The sequence below is a fragment of the Gossypium hirsutum genome, chromosome A02 (assembly GCF_007990345.1).
Source record: "Gossypium hirsutum isolate 1008001.06 chromosome A02, Gossypium_hirsutum_v2.1, whole genome shotgun sequence".
NCBI lineage: Eukaryota > Viridiplantae > Streptophyta > Magnoliopsida > Malvales > Malvaceae > Gossypium > Gossypium hirsutum.
This window is the reverse complement of record NC_053425.1, coordinates 80,993,965-81,006,319: the sequence shown is the minus strand read 5'-3', so window position 1 is coordinate 81,006,319 and position 12,355 is coordinate 80,993,965.

Sequence of the window (12,355 nt, the reverse complement as noted above, 5' to 3'; positions counted from 1 at the left end):
CATTTTACCCTCTGGGGTCTCAGTATAGATAATCGACCTCTCAGAAGGTCCACGATCACTTCGAGCGACTTAAGTAACCTAAACAGACCTAACAATGTAAATGGGCCTAAGACCCATTATTCGGCCCAAGTTGGCTCACACGCTCGTGTGGCCCATTTAGCCCAAATTTTGTTATGGCTATGTCACCTACATAGCCGAGTCAAAATTTTATCACTTACTATGGATTTAATCTGTATGGGGCCCACAAGCCCATTGGGCCCTCCCGGCCTAACGAAGCCCTTAACGGCTTATGCCATGCACATGACATGACAAGCCCAACTACTTCCCAGCTATCAGTTAGATTTACACAAGCAGGCCCATGGGGCCCATTGGGCCCATTTTGCCCATCGAGGCCCATTAAGGCCCAATACACGAGAATGCTCATTGTGGCCTCTACAGTCTATCGCCCATGGTTTGTGGGCTCGATTTACCCCACGAGAAGTCACACCCTCATGAGGCTTCAAATGTCGAAGTTTCGGCTTTTCGGCTTTTGCCAATTTCCAACAAAGAAGGGCATGAATACACACCTGTTTATGAGAATGCGCCGAAGCCCACGATCACCAACCTTGGCACATCCTGCATTGAATCTTAATCACTTTCCCCCTCACCAACTCATCTGGTCCGCTCTATTTAAAGCCAGCTTCTCACCAATGCTCATGTTAGCTTTCCGATGTGGGATTACTTTCAACCATTAGGAACATTCCTTTTTTTTAATGACCACTTGAACCTCAGACCTCACAGGTACACAACACGCCACCTTGCCACTCCACCACAGGCTCTTTCTGTGTCACAAAATATCCTTAATTAACTATAAGGTCTTTAGGCCAAAGTCCAGGTTCCTTTAAAAGAAAAACCAAAATAAATTGCAACAGCCAAGACTTGAACCCAGGCTCTCTTACAACCTTAATGACGCCACAACCACTAGACCACGTGCTTCCTTGTTTCATTTACTTAACACAATAATTTAAAAGGCCATCATCCAAGCATCCAGGGTTTTATTCACTTAAAACCAAAATTTTTGCTAAAGCCCAGGTTTGAACCCAAGATTTCTCAGACACTTCACAAAGCACTTAACCACTAAAGCAGATACATAGTTGTGTCATTTTCTTGCACAATTAACTATTTATATACAACCTCCCTATGGACCCATACTCAAGGCCCAATACTTCTAGGCCCAAATTCAGGGCGTTACACATAAAGTACCTAATACGAGCCTACAAGGCCCAAAACTTGCGTTGGAAGTGGTTAGGGACTAAACTGAGAGCTTTAGAAAATTTTACAAAAACTTAGAAAATTTTCACTTAACAGGGTCACACGCTCGTGTGGCTATGGGACACACCTGTGTGGGCAGGCCGTGTGGTCACACACGCCCGTGTCCCGAACTCGTGTAGCTCTCTGTTTGTCACCCAAGAACAAATTGAAGACACACGGGCAAGTCACACGCCCGTGTGCTAGGCTGTGTGGTCGATTTATAATTTATAATTTTTCATAAAATAGGTGCAGGCTTCACACGCTCGGGACACACACCCGTGTCTAAGGCCGTGTCATCTACCATGACTGAGAGACACGGCCATGTCTCTACCCGTGTACTTAATATTGAGCATTCTATTTTGTAAAAACTAAGGTGTAGGGGACACACGGCCTAAGCACATGCCCATGGGTTAAACCGTGTGTCACACATGGCCTAAACACACCCCTGTGTGTCTACCCTTATGGAGAAAAATAAGGCTATTTACAAGCCTTTTTGCCACCCTTTTAAGCTCACACCTACATAACACAACATAGCACCAATTCAAGCATTTACATACAACCAAATCAGCCACAACCAGGACATCCACACATCAATCACATGCTACCTTCTATCATTCACAAACATCATATACTTATCAACTCAATCAAGTAAATTCCCACATCCATGAAAAACTTCATCATATAAATTGATTATACCAATAGTAGCCAATTTCAATTGGCCTTATACAAAATGAGCTTTCAACTAATATGAGCCAACACATTTGGCCAAATCAATTATGACACATAACAAAATGACCAAGTCCCTTATACATGCCATAATTCAGAATGTTGAAATCATTGGTACCAAAATAATTGTTAATAGTTTGAGTGGATCTCCGACGGTCTCTGATCCTCGAGCTAGCGTGGTGGCACTATAAGACAAGGGAAAGGAAGAGAGTAAGTTATAAAGCTTAGTAAGTTCCTATGCAAATAATAAGCACCATAACCACACATTAATCATATAATTAACATGATGAAATATGGCATGAATGTCATTAAAATCTTATAGTCATAACTTACACAATCACAACCTTACCAAGGGTTCATCACATATCAAGCTCATTACGAATGAGTTTTACGTACCTACCTATACCAACTCGAACCATAACTAGAGTCTTTCACAACTTTGACATTCCCATTGAACACTCGAAATATTAACAGATACTCAAAAAGCTTGCACATAAGTGCCACATATGTAGCCAAAGCTACCTCATATCTCATAATACATATAGGCCCATTTTTGAGCTATTCACGGGCCTACTCATACAAGCTGTCAGTCAGGATGTAGCTACACAGTGCTACGCACACAAGCTGTCAGGTATCCGCAACACATGCCAAACTACCCAGCCACCGATAGTACGTATGAGACCAGCACCCGGATCACATAAACAAATGCGTTCCTAGTGATATGTCACTTGTATCCTATTCTATTTCTAAGGCTCAACCGGGAATTCTCGCTTGTCAAAATTTTGTTGAATACGTCCAAGGAGTCAATCACAATTCATACAATATTAAAGCATTTAAAACATAAATATAACAATGCATTATTTACATACGAACTTACCTTGGTACAAAAATAGTAGAATTGGACCTAATCGTCAAACACTTTATTTTTCCCATGATCTAGGTCCGAAACTTGTTTTTCTTGATCTATAATGACAAATTTAACTCAAATAACATTCACATTGCTCAATTCAATCCAAGAATCATATTATGAAAAAATTACATTTTTTCCCCTAATGTTTCACATTTTTACAATTTAGTCCCTAGGCTCGTAAATTGAAATGTATTCAATTTATTAAAAACCCAAGCCTAGACGAACCATTTTCACACTCATACCAGCCCACATTTTCAATTTAATCACATTTTTACTACTCATTTTTGTAACTTTTACAAACATGTCATTTTTGACATTTTCATCAAAAATCACCTAGTAATTGTTGTTTATCTTACACCTAACATACATTTTCTACCACTAGACATCAAAATACACAAATATCTATCATGCATAAAAATTTAAACATTGATTATTTCTTAAATTAGTGGTAGAAATAGATAGATTGAGTTACAATAACTTCAAAAATGTAAAGAGCATTAAAAACAAGGCAAGAACGGACTTACAATCGAGCTTGAAAGATGAAAAAAAACCTACCTATGTCTTCTTAGGGATATTCGGCCATAGGAGAGAAGATGGACAAAGATTTTGGCTTGTTTTTTCTTTTTAATTCATTGAATTACTAAATGACCAAAATGCCCTTTTCTTAAAACACTAAAATTTCTCTTACTTCAAGTCCATTTTTGTCCACTAACTTAAGTAATGGTATAATTACCATATAAGGACCTCTAATTTAAAAATTCATAGCAATTAGACACCTCTAGCATATAGAACTCAAATTTTGCACTTTTTACAATTTAGTCCTTTTTGCTAAATTCAGTGCTTAAATGTCAAAATTTTCAAATGAAATTTTCACAGAATCATCCTATAAAATTGTAGACCGTAAAAAATATAAGAAAAATAAATTTTTCTATGTCAGATTCATGGTCCTGAAACCACTGTTCCGACTAGATCAAAAATCGGGCTATTACATAGCCAGTTATTCTTGGTAGTTAGTTGATTATGCAAAACTCTTGTTAAATGGGCTTTAAAAGTATTTTGAATTGATGTCATATTTCATTTTGGCTAAACAAAATAACAAGCAATTTATTCCACTAGTTTTGCTTCATTCCCTGAAGTGAATGTAGCAATTCATAACAATTATGAAAAATTAACTTATTGTCATTAATGACAAATAGATAAGAAGAAGATGGATAATTCAAAATGTTGCCAAATGTTTATTCTTAGTACAGAATGTTCAATAATTTATATTAATTTATCATTCTTTGAAGCAGATGATATCTATATAATCTTATTGGTAAGAAATATGATATATGTTTACATTATTGTTTGAATTGCTTTTTTCACATTCCTTGAAATAAATGTCTACAATAAATATAATTTTTTTTGTACATTTGAAGATGTTGGCATATACCCCGAAGCGAATATTGATTTAGTGACATTATAGACTTCACATTGATTTAGACATTTCCAGTAGTAAATGTCACGGAAATACTTATATGTGGATACAAGGTAAAAGGAATGACAATAAAATTATCAATTTCTCACATTTTTATTCAGAACTTTACTGATACAAATGCATTTACTACTTGGCATGACCAGTTAGACCATCCTGGATCATATATGATGCGAAAATTAATTGAGAATTCATATTGACATTCATTAAAGAACTAGAAGATTCTTTAATTTAAAGAATTCTCATTTGTTACTTGTTCTCAATAAAATTTGCTTATTAAGAACTGTAACATCCCAAAAATCGAGGGCTAGTAGAATTAAGTTTGTGAATCGAGAGAGAGTGATCATGCCTTAATTTTTTAACTTATCTATGCATTTTTAGGAAATAAATGAGGTATTGGTTTTTTGGTTAAGTGTTAGTGTAACATTTCTTGAAACCCAAGTTCAAATCCCTTCTCTCGCATCATTTTTATTATTTTGCAAATTTTGCCTTAAACCCTAGTATGTGACATGCCTTGTTTTTCAAAATAAATATTTCAAATTATATTAAGAATGAGTTATTGGTCTGATGGTTAAATATTAGTGAATTTATCCTTGAGGTCCTAACTTCAATTCCCTTCCCAAGAAAATAATTTAATTTTTTTGACAAAAACCCATTGTTTTAATGTGTTGTGTAACACCCCTCACCTGTATCCTACGCCGGGACAGGGTTCGAGGCGTTACCGGACTTAAATATTTACAACATGCAAAATCGGGCCACAAAATTTTTGTCCAAAATTAAAACATCTTAAACACATGCATATCGTCCCTTATATAGGCCTTTGAAGCCTATAACACACATGTTATAAAACTCAGTCCCTATACATGCCACTCACTTGATAATTCTAGCAAATGTGTTTATACTCTCAAGGTGTTGGCTTGATAGTGTGATGCTGCCTCCGACGATCTCCAACCCTGAGCTAACCTGACAACACTAAAAGAAATGGAAAAGAGGGGGTAAGCTTTATGCTTAGTAAGCTCACATGAAAATAATAAGCAATTTACTAACATGCTTTCCATAGTAAAATTAACCCAATTGTACATTTACACATGTTCTGGTTAAGCTTCTTTCCTGAGTTACAGTCACTAAATCATTTATATCTGGAGTTACATGACTCTAAATTAAGATCCATAAATTTTCCAAGAAACTAGACTTATATATATTTCCATCATAAAATTTTCAGAATTTTTGGTTTGGCCAATAAGTACAGTTTATTATTCAAAGTCTCCAATGTTTTGCTGTTAGACAACTTCAACCTTTCTTCACTAAAATTTATTTATGTCATAGTACGAGACTCGGATAATGTTCCCGTCTCTTTTTCCTGAAAGTAGACTCATTAAGGATTCTAATAATATAAATTATAACCCATAATTATTTTTCTATAACTTTTAACAATTTTTCCAAGTCAGAACAGGGGGTCTCGAATTCATTTTGACACTATCTGACAAAAATTAGAAAATCACATGATATATAACTCTTTCGCTTCCCCTGTTTCTTTTATATAAAATAGACTCATTAAGCTTTAATTCCATAATTTATTTGAATTTAATTCAACTTACACAATTTTTGGTGATTTTTCAAAGTCACACAACTGTTGCTGTCTAACACTATTTTACTACTAACATTCACTCTTACATAATTTCACTTAATCCATTTTGTCTTATCGAAGTTCACTCAAACATCGAGCATATTGCTCAAATTTTTCTTAAACATATACCTACACTTATTCATCATATAATCATGTTCACATGTATTTTTACTTAATCGATTTTCCCGTTGAACTCTTTGGAATAATAATTGATACTCAGTTACCTGCACATATTTTCACACTTGTAGCCAAAGCTATCTGGTACACATAGTAGCCTGCACTTAGTACTACACATGCGACCAATTATCTGGTACACGTAGTAGCCTGCACTTAGTACTACACACGTGATCGAAGTTATCGGGTAGTATAGTAGCCTGCACTTAGTACTACACATGCGGCCAATAATTCGGTACACGTAGTAGCCTGCACTTAGTACTACACACGTGACCTCACAATAGATCATTCGTATCGTTTCTATTCCGAAGGCTCAACCGGGAAATTCCTCACTTTCCAACATGTTACAATTTATTCATATTCATTTTTCAATTTGCAATTTACGACAAATAATCAATCTATAGGCAGCCACATTTCATATGATAACAAAATATAATAAATTAAAAAGAATTGATAAATTATTTACGTACAAACTTAACTTGGATCCAGAAATGGCAATTTACCATTCTAGTCCATAACCTTGTATTTTCCCGATTTAACCCCAAATCTCGATTTCCTTGATTTATAATATCACATTTAGCCTACTAATTAGTCATACTATTCATATGGGTCTAAAAATCATATTTTTAAAAATTTTCATTTTGACCCCTAAACTTCTGCATATTTGCACTTTTTCCCCAAGGTTTGGAAAGTAAACTTCTTCCTATTTTCTTATGTTTTATGACATGCTGATAATTTTTCCCTTCTATGGCAACATCAAATTCTGACTCTAACATGTACTTATGAACATTAGGTATTTTTACCGATTATGTCGTTTTACTCGTTTTCACTTAAAATTGCTTAGCAAAAGTTGTTTAACACAATATCAAGCTTCATATTCTACCATTAAACATCAAAATACATGCATATCATTCATGGGTAAATTTTTAAAAATAAATCCTAACTCAAAATAATGGTAGAAATGAGCAAATCATGTTACTGGATTTCAAAAATACATAGAACATTAAAAACGGAGCTCGAAATCACTTACTATTAAGCTTGGAAGCTTGGCCAAACCCTAAACATGGCTGCTCTTGGTACATTCTGCTATAGCAAGATGAAAGGGACACATTTGGGGTTTAAAATTTGTCTTTTAATTCATTTTACCCCTAAATGACCAAAATGCCCTTTTTACTATTCTTTCAAATTTTACCCAAACAAGGTCATTTTTGTCCAAAAAGTTATACAATGGTTTAATTATCATTTAAGGACCTCTTATTTAAAATTTCATGACAGTTAGACACCTCTAACATATAAAACTCAACTTTTTCACTTTTTACAATTTCGTCCTTTTTACTAAATTGAGTGCCTAAGCGTTGAAATTTTCGAACGAAATTTTCACAAAATCATTTTGTGAATCGTAGACCATAAAAATATAATAAAAATGAAATTTTCCTCATCGGATTTGTGGTCCCGAAACCACTGTTCCGACTAAGCCCAAAATTAGGGTGTTACATTTCTCCCCCTTAGGGATTTTCGTCCCCGAAAATCTCACCCGAAAAGTGGTTTTGGGTTTTTCACTTGGATTGCTCAATCCTATAATCGACGTCAAAGAACTTTCACTCAGGCTAAACTTTTACTACTTGTCTCTTTAAATTTTACATACAAAAATTATAAGTGGTATTCACTTTACAATGCTTTTACTGAAACTTAATCTCTACCAGAAAGCTCATGTACTCAAAAGTTCGATCCATACGATCATGTTACATATACATTTGCACCCGAATCTTTTCGGATTTGAATAGTAAAACTAATCAGTTCATCTAAACCTCATACTTTTTATAATTTCACACAGTCCAATTATTTGTCAATTCAACCCTCAGCTACTCTTTATTCCAAGCCTCTTCTGGCTTTCCGAAGAAATCATGATATGAAACTCGGATCTCAATCCGATTAGTGGAGATTAAAATTTCATGATATCCAAAATTCATAAAGACACGAAATTCTATGAATCTGGTGAGCTTACATTCGGGTATACCAGCATAATTTACACATCTCATAACGTTTAACAATGCTACATATCACTTTCCTCTTTCAAGGACAGGAATGATCGAAACAAGAAAATCCATATTAACCTTTTCTATTTCCATTCTAATTCCCAAATGGCAAAAATAATTCTGATGATTCTTGCTATACATCTTTAAACTTTCAACATTTCAAGAATTTGTACTCAAAAATAAACAATGATCGTTTCAGCATTTTTAGATACCCAGATTATCTACACATTATCAATATCAGATCTTCTTATCGCATACGATTCTTCTAGGAAACATACACTTCTTAATTAGACTATTCGTCTTTTTACCCGTGAAGAAATAAAATCTTATTCTCAAGCATGCACATCTCATTAAATTCTAAACATATATTCCATACAGATTGAACAATCAAGTTGACCTTATTCATCCGTAATTGTTATTTCAGAAAAATTCTCTCTTCTAGTCAACAGAACGATTCAACATGCATCATTCCAAATTCACTCATCATGCCAATCGAAGACCATAAGAAATGCATTAGCATAAGTAATACTGGCACCTCAACTGAATACATTAACTCTGATTAACTTACTTGAGAAAGGAAATCCACCATACACATTAAGACTTGAAATTTCACCACACTATTAGGATCAATTTAGAGCTATAGTCATACTTGTTCTTTATATACATCAATCACAAGCTGGAGGTCATGCTCTAAATGCAAGCCATGATCAACAAGTTACAATATAAATATAACCAGAAAATCCAAGATAGAGAAATTCTAGACGGAGAAGCCCAGAATAAAGAAATCCAGAATAACATCATTTTAAACCACTGACAACAAATACGACTAGAACTATATGCTCTTCATAAATATATGTGTGTGTATAATCAGTCAGAGCAATGATCAGTAGAGACAGAATCATGGCACCATACAAAATTTCTCATCGATTCTCAACAGGCAGAAAATAACAAAATACCAGAGAAAAGCAGAACCATGCAGATCATAACCCAATCAGACTAACAATATATTCGTCTAACGCTAAGATCAAGGAACATTTTCATAATATAAGAATTCATCAGGGATTAGATAGCCCCAATAATATTTCCAGTATCAGGTAATCTCATACAATATATCAATAGAGATAGTCACAAACTGTTCACTATAATTACTATGCTTGGACATTTCATATTTCGAACATTATTCCTTTAACTATTTCTACCGTCCCAAATTCCATAATATTCCCTTTACTAAGAAAACCAATTCATTAGGGAAATTCATTCAATACATTTCTCGGCATCATACCAAGATAGATCATTTTACCAAAATTAACCTTTTTTGCTAACTACGATGTTACGAAAATTAAACAATCTTTCGGTCAATTCGATATCTTTCTAGCTCATATCTGTACTTATAAACCCATTCTCAATCTCTAATCATGCTTATAACCATTCTATCAATGAACTCTTTGGTTTCTCACCTGGAAACTCATTCAACGTAAATCTTAGGAATTTCCATTATAAAACACCACTTTGGTAAGGGGAAGAGGGTTCTAGGGCCTCTGACTCAACTCTCATATACATATACATGTAACATAGTTTTCATCATAGCAATCATATCTCAATCATGTCATTCATTTCGAGTAACTAACATTCATATTGATTTTACACTCACTTTCTAGTTATCTCATTTAAACAAGTGTACTTATACATGTGTTTCCATGTTTCCTAGATAATCTTACTTATCCATTCATTAAATCAGACAAATCAAGCACATAATATCATTTAAGAGCTAAACAAACATGGATAAGTATATCACAGTCTAAACTTTCATCTTACACATCATCATATACATATCATTACAATCATATATATCAATCCAAGCAATTAAATACATTTACTCAAGTTATACGAGCTTACCAATCATAATCATCCCAACCAATATACATGAATATTTATCTTATCAATATTTTTGATAAGTTACTCAAACACATGCATTTATTCAAATAAATCAATCATATACATCATGGAATGATCTATTAATCATAGATAAGCTCATTTCACCATGTACATATGTCATGAATCCTCATTCGTACCTTTTCAAGTTTCAGTTCGTCATGACTATTCTTTACTCGAATATTTTAGCATCACATTCAACATGGTCGGTGTAGCTCGGTTGGAGAGTATTTTTGTCTAAACAAAGTGGCTCTCATACGCATCGAGAGACATCACACTATCACGGATCGATGGCATGTACAGCTAGACTTTTACACATGCTAGGTTAGTCCGAGAACTGACTAAACCATAGCCCTGATATCACTAAATGTAACACCCCTCACCCGTATCCAACGCTAGGATAGGGTTCGAGGCGTTACTGGACTTAAACATTTACAACATGCAAAATCGGGCCACAAAATTTTTGTCCAAAATTAAAACATCTTAAACACATGCATATCGTCCCTTATATAGGCCTTTGAAGCCTATAACACACATGTTATAAAACTAGGTCCCTATACATGCCACTCACTTGATAATTCTAGCATATGTGTTTATACTCTCAAGGTGTTGGCTTGATAGTGTGATGCTGTCTCTGACGATCTCCAACCCTGAGCTAACCTGACAACACTTAAAGAAATGGAAAAGAGTGGGTAAGCTTTACACTTAGTAAGCTCACATGAAAATAATAAGCAATTTACTAACATACTTTCCATAGTAAAATTAACCCAATTGTACATTTACACATGTTCTGGTTAAGCTTCTTTCTTGAGTTATAGTGACTAAATCATTTATATCTGAAGTTAAGAAATTCCAAATTAAGATCCGTAAATTTTCAAAGAAACTAGACTCATATATATTTCCCCCATAAAATTTTCAGAATTTTTGGTTTGGCCAATAAGTACAGTTTATTATTCAAAGTTTCCCATATTTCGCTATTAGATAGCTTCAACATTTCTTCACTAAAATTTATTTATCACATAGTACGAGACTTGGATAATGTTCTTGGCTCTTTCTACTGAAAGTAGACTCATTAAGGATTCTAATAATATAAATTATAACCCATAATTATTTTTCTACAATTTTTAACAATTTTTCCAAGTCAGAATAGGGGATCTCAAATGCATTCTGACACTGTCTTACAAAAATTAGATATCACATAATATATAACTCTTCTGCTTCCCCTGTTTCTTTTATATAAAATAGACTCATTAATATTTAATTTCATAATTTGTTTTAAATTTAGTTCAACTTACACAATCTTTGGTGAATTTTCAAAGTCACACAACTGCTGCTGTCCAACATTGTTTTATTATTAAAATTCACTCTTACATAATTTCACTTAATCCATTTTGTCTTATCGAAGTTCACTCAAATATCGAGCATATTGGTCAAAATTTTCTTAAACATATACCTGCGTTTATTCATCATATAATCATGTTCACATGTACTTTTACTTAATCGATTTTCGTGTTGAACTCTTCGGAATAATAACTGATACTTAGTTGCCTGCACATATTTTCACACTTGTAGCCAAGGCTATCTGGTACGCATAGTAGCCTGCACTTAGTACTACACACGTGACCTAACCATCTGATACACGTAGTAGCCTGCACTTAGTACGACACACGTGATCGAAGTTATCGGGTACGCATAGTAGCCTGCACTTAGTACTACACATGCGACCAATAATCTGGTACATGTAGCAGCCTGCACTTAGTACTACACACATGACCTCACAATAGATCATTCGTATCGTTTCTATTCCGAAGGCTCAACTGGGAAATTCCTCACTTTCCAACATGTTAAATTTATTCATAGTCCTTTTTCAATTTGCAATTTACAACAAATAATCATTCTATAGACAGCCACATTTCATATGATAACAAAATATAATAAAATAAAAAGAATCGATAAATTATTTACTTACAAACTTACCTCGGATCCAAAAATGACAATTTACCAGTCTAGTCCATAACCTTGTATTTTCTCGATTTAAGCCCAAATCTCGATTTCCTTGATTTATAATATCACATTTAGCCTACCAATTAGTCACACTATTCAAATGGGTCTAAAAATTATATTTTAAAAATTTTCATTTTGACCCCTAAACTTTTGCATATTTGCACTTTTTTCCCAAGGTTCGG